Below are 8,076 nucleotides of genomic sequence, written 5' to 3'. Positions count from 1 at the left end.
ACGACCTTACAGGTCGTGGTCCTGGCAGGTCCAAGTCAGGCGCGGATGTCAACAAAGGGCAATTTCTTGTTAAGTGAAGGTGGTTTATTTTCAGCATAACAACGCATAGGGATCGGGGCTGTCAAATTGGACTACTAAACCAATGTTATCGAAACTCTTACTAAAAGCTCAGCCTTTCACTGCGAACCATACATATATTTAATGTATGAGGTTTTTAACACGCTTGGCGACATTTCACATACTGTTTTTGTTGCACGGACACCAACTACAGGCTGGTCGAACAAACAGGCTGTGCGTGAAGCAGCTAGGCGAGAGCTGGCAGAGATTACGAACATTGGCTAAGCATGTTAGCATTTCACTGGGCATTGCTGCTGGGATGCCATGGATATACTTGTGTAGGAGAACGTAGCGACGCGCCCGCCAGGACTCGTCCAAAAACCGACTGACACCCGCGAGGGTCGGGCCCCTGCCGCCGCCTCAGCCGCCGACCCTTGACCCCCGGCGAATCGGGAGACCCGCAGTCACGTGACGCCCCCCGGCACCCAGTCAGATGCAGAGCTCTGGAGACGAGGGCGAGGGCGGACATCCCGCACAATCACACCACAACCTGTGCCTGCAGAGCCAGTGCAGGGGGCTCGCTGGTACTGGTGTCCTCAAAGCAAGGGATTTTCTTGCAGCTTCCAATGAACTACTAGGATCTTAATCGTCCTTGTTCATTTCGTAAATTGCTAGTAATCCTCCCGTAGTTCTTGCCTAAACGAATTTTGCGCTCGTTTGTTAGGGTGGCATTACAATTTATTCGTGGTTTTGAGGTGTGTACGAATTTACATGAAGTGGTATATCTTAATGGCAAAGCGTTCCAGGACGACCAACATATTCCCGGCTTCTCGACAGGGGATCTAAAGGAAAATACGATTATTACACAGTATTTATAAGTAGCCATGGTCAGATGTATTCAGCCTGCGTCGAACATACTTTGCTGTGATGCCATGCAACACCGCGGCTTCACTCCAAAAACGCCAAAACGTTAAGAAAGCCATCTCTTATCGCAGAGCTCCTTGCAGTCGGCACCCGTCTAGCCAAGGAGCTTCCTCAGAGTTCCAGATCGCGAGACCTCGTTGCAGGTAGGCTACCGTGGTAAAGGGTGCACAACCATATATGGGTAGATAGACGTGCATGGCGCCTGACCGGGCCTACCGTCCCGCCCAATGCCCCGATTTACCTGTCTCATCCTACCCTTGTGGCTCACATGAGTGTTGATGTCGGGCGTGCCTGAGGTCACAAACGGGTCGAGTCGTACGCTAACACTTTCTGCCCCGTATACTGACCAATAGGCTCCTCGATATAAATTCGCTCTTGTGGGGAGGCGTGACAGCGGCAGCCGGCGACGCACAAACGTCCAGCGGCGGGCCCGGCAGCAGCGCAGCGCACGCATCCCACCACGGAATCCCCCCCCCCCCCACACCATGCACACACAGTAACAAAACTATTGTGCATTTTTAACAAAACTAAAAAGAAAAAAGTTACTAAATGGTTTAGAACATGCCGGCTTGCGAGCTTTTGGAGCAAAAACCCTGACGCCCGGCGTCTGCGGTCCTCCATAACCCGCAGCGGCGTTTTCGGCTACACCAGTACCGCCGGTAATAGGCGGATGCAAATGATGACGCCTCTGAAAGCTGCACTTCCGAACGATTTAGCACTATATTCGTAGAAGGCAATTCTGATGTTTAAAACACTTGTGCAATTTCTAAATTTACCATAGGGACGGATTAGCATGCACAACAAGGCAAACGAGAGCAGAACTCTGGTAGTGGAACTGGAGGCGTAAAGGAGCAATCTCTTTTTCCGTGTTGCTGTAACTGTAAATGCTTTTAGAGAGTAACGCGAGACTTCAAACGAAGTTCACGCCCAGTCTCATTTTTTCAACGGCACACATCACTTTTGAAATAGATTCGGAATACTTTTTCAGGGCGGCCGCTCTCGCACTCCGGCACTTACCGCCCGGTGATAGGTGCGTCGGCTAAGGCCGTTCGGTTTTGCAGACGCTTGTAACCACGCCCACAGCTGTTCTCGCTCCTAAGACTGCGAACGCACAGACTCAAAAATTGTTTTAGATTGAAGTGCTTCAGCTAGTCGATTCTGAAAATTATGGACGTCCCGCAACAAACATGTGTTGGTCTTTTATCTTTTTTGACCTCGTTTCAATCGACCCATACAAACACTTATAGGAACCCTTACCTTTTTTCCAGACAAAGGGCGCCGTGGGTTAAAACACTAAGAGGCACTGTATCGTTCCCGGACAGGGGTTGAGGGGCTAATCGATCCAAGCGCGGGGCGAGTACCGACTGCCATTCTGACGTCACTGAGGCTGGTTCCCAGCTCGATCCAGGGCCCTTAGAAGGATGCATCATACACTATCCCTTCCCCATCACACATCATCCTTGACGCGCATGACAACGTCTCTCATCCCCGCAGATTGTCCGATGGTTACGCAGGGACTTAAGTTCGGCTCAATGAACGCCTAGTTTAAATGGGGTGAATGTTACTCTGTTCCAAACAGGGGCCCCTAACTGGCACAGGCTGACTGACTGACTGACTGACTGACTGACTGACACACCCTTTTTTTCCTCAGTGTGAACTCTTGTAACTCACACGTGTTTTCCTTGTCAGAGGGCCCCGACCAACGCAAAAAGCCTTCTGGCATTCGGGGTCCGGTCCCGTTTTATTTTAAACAAATGCTCCCCCGGGTCTAAACACATGACCCCTTATTAACACAGGAGCCCTTGTTGGTCACTGAGGTCCCCTAATCAACACAGGCCCCCTCATTGTTTCCAGGACCTCGATCGGTGCAAACTGCGTGCACCAGCCTCGCTCCTTGCTCGGGAAGTAGGCCCCTAGGACTCAAGCCGACACGGAGCCAACCGTTTTAGCGCTGGTGGCCTCCGGCCGAAGTAGACGCTAGCGTTGGCCCAGAGTCTCAGTCGGCGCAAGGTGTTCTCTGACCTACAACTAGCTCTTCGTGCCCTTCGGTTCCTCACGATCAGATCCTTGATCGCCGGTGTCGAAGGGTCCCTCGGTTCCCTCTGCGGGCCCTTGAGACACTGCCCCTGTCCGACTCTGGGGCTCTTGTCAATACAGGACCCCCTGTTAGGCATTGCGGGCCCCTGACCGACAGCGGGGCACTCATTGACTCAGGGGCTCGACCAACAGAAATCGCTATCCACAGTTCTGTTCCTGCTTTGGAAATCGGCCCTCAAACCCAGGCCGTCTAAGATTTGGTGAGATGGCGAAAAAGAAGTTTTTGAGACCATGTTTTTGGTCGTCAAAATGCAATAATGGAATCAGGCTCAGCCTATGAAAGCGAGAAATTATCATGAAAAAAGATAAAATAAAATTATAACCCGCATCTTTCACATAACTGACAGAAATTCTCTGTCCAATGTTTCTAAGGCGCTGCTTTGGGTAGGAGTCAGTCATTTTCTTTCCTTCATAAGTGATATCCTTGGTCATCGGTTTTGGTTTCACGAAAGCGATGCCCAGTCAGCCATCCACGTACGAACCGGTTCGGTGCGTCTCAGGGTTCTCTGTTGACAACCGGACTTTATTCGTATTCACTGTATCATAAAATCAAGCCTGAAGCGCATGCAACTGGAAGCGGCTTGAGCATATCGCTATTATCAAGCCAACATCACCCATCTGTTGAGGGCCAGACGCACCCCTGTAGATCAGCCGCCCCAGCACCTTACACCACCCATCTGCTGAGGGCCAGGCGCACCCCTGTAGATCAGCTGTTCTGGCAACCTTCACCACCAGTCTGCTGAGGGCCAGGCGGACCACTGTGGATCAGCCGCCCCAGCACCTTACACCACCCATTTGCTGGGGGCCAGGCTCACCCCCCTGGATCAGCCGCCCCGGCAGCCTGCACCACCCGTCTGCTGGGGGCCAGGCCCCCCCCCCCCCCCCTGGATCAGCCGCCCCGGCAGCCTGCACCACCCGTCTGCTGGGGGCCAGGCGGACCACTGTGGATCAGCCGCCCCCAGCACCTTACACCACCCATCTGCTGTGGGCCAGGCGCACCCCTGTAGATCAGCCGCTCTGGCAACCTTCACCATCCGTCTGCTGAGGGCCAGGCGCACCACTGTGGATGGCGCGTCCTGACCGGTGACACTAATTCGGAGCTGCCTTCGTGAAATGTCGAGTTTACAAACTCCATGTTGTGCATAAGCTTTGTTAAATCGGAGGGTTTTCCAACTAGAGGATCAGTAAGGTCAAGTACCACGCGGCTGTGACGAACGAAGCCGGGCGTTGGCGGGCTGATTCTGACGGATGTTTAAGCCACATGTCATGGCAGGTAGGTGAGACTGCTGTCCCAAGCACCCCATGTAAGCATTAGCAATCATGGCGACTAACGAATTTCATTTGCCGTAGCGAAATCCTTGGTGTAAGCATCTTACCCAGATTGGAAAGCCCACTCAGATGTAGCTAACCGTGGAGCTTATTCGCCAGATATATATAGCTATATCGCCAGAATACGTTCGATGCGTGCAGGTCAAGTCGGAACATTTACAGCAGTCATAATAATGATTGGAATGAAGGCGCAAACCACAAATGTTTCGCCACAGGAAGAGCGATTGCTTAATGTAGGAACTTTCAGAAGCGTATATATATATATATATATATATATATATACATATATATATATATATGTATATATATACATATATATTAATATATAATATATAATATATACATATGTATATATATATATATATATATATATATATATATATATATATATATATATATATATATATATACAATATATATATATATGTATATATATATATATGTATATGTATAATATATATTATATATATATATATATATATATATATATATATATATATATATATATATATATATATATATTATATATATATATATATATTATATATATATATATATATATATATATATATATATATATATATATATATATATATATATATATATAATATATATATATATATATATATATATATATATATATATATATATATATACAACACATTACCGATAATCACGATGCCCGGTAATCATGTATATCACACCGCATCGTCGTCCCTTTTTGAAGGCGCGCGGGGTGCGCAGACGTCATGCCCCGGGCCAGCTGACCCGGATCGCGCGGTCACCGGCGCACGCGTACACCCTGTGTCGCTTCCGTCGGTCCAGGAGCCAAGCGTGACAAGTGCCGCCGGCGCCCAGCGGCGCCGTGCCAGGACAGAGGGCGGGTGGTTGTTCTCGAATCGCGTTGGGGACTGCTGCGCACACTATGTAAATATTTCCAGTATTTTTATTTAATTTCGATTGGGAAACTCCGCCGTTCTAGAAGATCCTAAGCATGGGCTCACCTTACATAACCCGAATCAAAATGCCTCCTCGGATTGCGCCATTCTATTTTGATACCTGATGAGGAACAACCAAAAATATAAGTATAATGATATATCTCATATATAAAAATATAAGGCCGATTTCGCACTGAAATTGTAAGTGCAACGTCGTTACGTGTGTAATCGCAACGAACGGCCGTTAAAACTCGTCTTCTAACTTAGATCAAAACTTCTCAAAAGCTGGCCAGCTGATCGTGGGAGCCCCGGCGCCAAATGAACAGCTGCCACATGCACCAGGCGTTGGAGTCCTCCACGAAGTCGCGCCGCCGCAGTCGCAGTGGGGCCAGTCCCAGCGACGGCGCTTTGGCGTCAGGCGAAACCCGCCGCGCGGATAGGGCGGTAGTAATTACGCTGCAGGAATGGTAGGTCGGGGAAATTCCCAAGGAGGGACCGTCTTAAGCCACGCGGTGTCTGGTCCGATAAACGGCCATGACATCAGCGGCCACATTTCATGCTGACCACAACATAAAAATTGGGGTTTGGACACTTTACTTTCAAAACGTCGTTGAATTTAACACGGTATGTAAAATACTTTGTTTCCGAAGAGGGATTCTTGCCTGAAACGAGGTAGTCATGCCCTAGCCATTCCCCACAATAATTCTTACTGGTTGTTGGGTCGTTATAAATGCATTTATCTATACTGAAGCAATACCAGATGTACACTCGTAACCATGTGAGCATTCTTAAAGCAGTCAGTCGTTGACGTGTCGTGACATTCCCATCAGTGTGATAAAGTAATTCATTACGTCATTCCATGAGCTGGATATTACCACTTCTATGTGGCACGATGCAATAAATGGACGCAGCTAGCTCCTGGAGTGAGCAGTATTCTTGTCTCAGTTTAAACCAAACATCAGTTTACCATTCGTTGCGTTTAACAGCATATTCAAGAAACGTAACCGAATTTGTCACTGATAATGCACTCACCCAGCAGCGTTAAGCCGGTGAAATCACACCTAGCAAGCAAGCCAACACAGACAGCAGGATGCTGCGGCATAACCGTCAGTAACGTCACCATGTGCTATCAGGATGTCACTGTCAGGCGGGAGCGAGCGGCTGGAAGCAGGCATCAAAGAACCACAGCAACCTAGGTTCCTCATCCACTCCCGCTGGTTAACAATAGCCGTGACTACCCTCGCTCTGTATACCAGGAGTGGGTCCAAGTGGTATATGAAGAAGATAGTCACCTTCGTACAGCAAGTGCAGAGCCACATGTGGGTTAACCTAAAAGCGCAACACAATTTAAAAGTGGTAATGTTCACCTCCTTCTGCGTCGTGGAGCCGCTTGGGCTTTAGCCAAACATGTTCAAGATGTGACTCGTTACATCGCGCAACATAACGCGTGTTTCACGCATCGCGACAAGTACTTGTGGTCATGATAGCTGCCAACAAGAGCGTGGTACGGAAGGAGGCAGCGGACAACATTATTGCTGCCGTGAGACTTCGCAACATTCATGTCTTTGGCATTCTAGAGCTGAACTGGGAGACGTGGCGTGTCTCCATGCTGCATGGTTACGTACAGAAACACGTTTCACGTTGCTTTCATTATCGCATTGCAATCACGTTACGACCGATAACTGCCGACTACACATTATAACTGTTTCTTTGAATGCTGCAGTCAATCCAGGAAGGTGCCATCTGGTCTCATGGCGCCCGTTCGGTTGTCTGAATGCAGCATGACAAATTAATAGGTCAGAAACGCGGACTACGAGGCGGCTCCCTAAAAACTGTCCAGGGAAAAGATCGCGATGTTCTTGAGTTTAATCATGACGACCACCTCTCCGGCCGTCGTGAGATGCTATGGGTCCTGAGAAGACCTGGATGACGTTCGGCTTTTACTCACGTGCGCGTCACGACGCGAATTCTCTCAATGGAATTACTGAGACTCGAACCACGGTTTCTAATCGTGAGCCCGGTGCTCTACCAACTGGGCCTTTCTATCGCACCCCTTTGCACTCGCTGTGACTGACACTTGTGTCGATAGGCATAGTGGCTAGTGCGTCGAACTCCCACTTGGGGAGCCCGGGTTCGAATCGCGGTTGTGTCGTAGCCTTTGAGCGATAATATGGTCAATGCAGTCGCCGGCGCTCAAAAGGCGGCGACGTTCGTTGAGTTCGACGCGTGACGACGTTTTTTGAGTTCTCTTTTTTAAATGACAATTGTATCGGACCGGTGTGGATTTCTGGCGTCGATCATCATAAAAGTGAGCCTTATTGAACCCGTTTCCAGCGTAAATTTCACCGCAATCAGTGCACCGCATATAAAGGGATGCAGACATACAAACAGGCAGATAAACAGTTAGCCAGACGAGCAACAGGAGCGAATTCGGTTACACTTGTCGGGCCATAGCGAAAGAGCCATGACGAAACCTAACTGATCGCTGGATGGGAGGGGAACAACTTACAGCAGGGACCATAGCCTCACGGTAGAAGACGTTCTGGAAATCATATTCCCGGCTTACTGTACGCAAAAGAACAAAAATGGTTTCTGATTCCAAATGCTACCGAATCTGAAGACCTATTTGCAGTAGATTAGTTTTTCCTTCTACCCATGAATACAACTGTAGCGCTATACAGACAATATATTGCACACAGCATTTCGCTTATTATTATTCCGATCAAGGCCA

Source organism: Pollicipes pollicipes, unplaced genomic scaffold, assembly GCF_011947565.3.
Source record: "Pollicipes pollicipes isolate AB1234 unplaced genomic scaffold, Ppol_2.1 Scaffold_4219;HRSCAF=4965_pilon_pilon_pilon, whole genome shotgun sequence".
Taxonomy (NCBI): Eukaryota; Metazoa; Arthropoda; class Thecostraca; order Pollicipedomorpha; family Pollicipedidae; genus Pollicipes; species Pollicipes pollicipes.
This window is presented reverse-complemented; position numbering follows the sequence as displayed.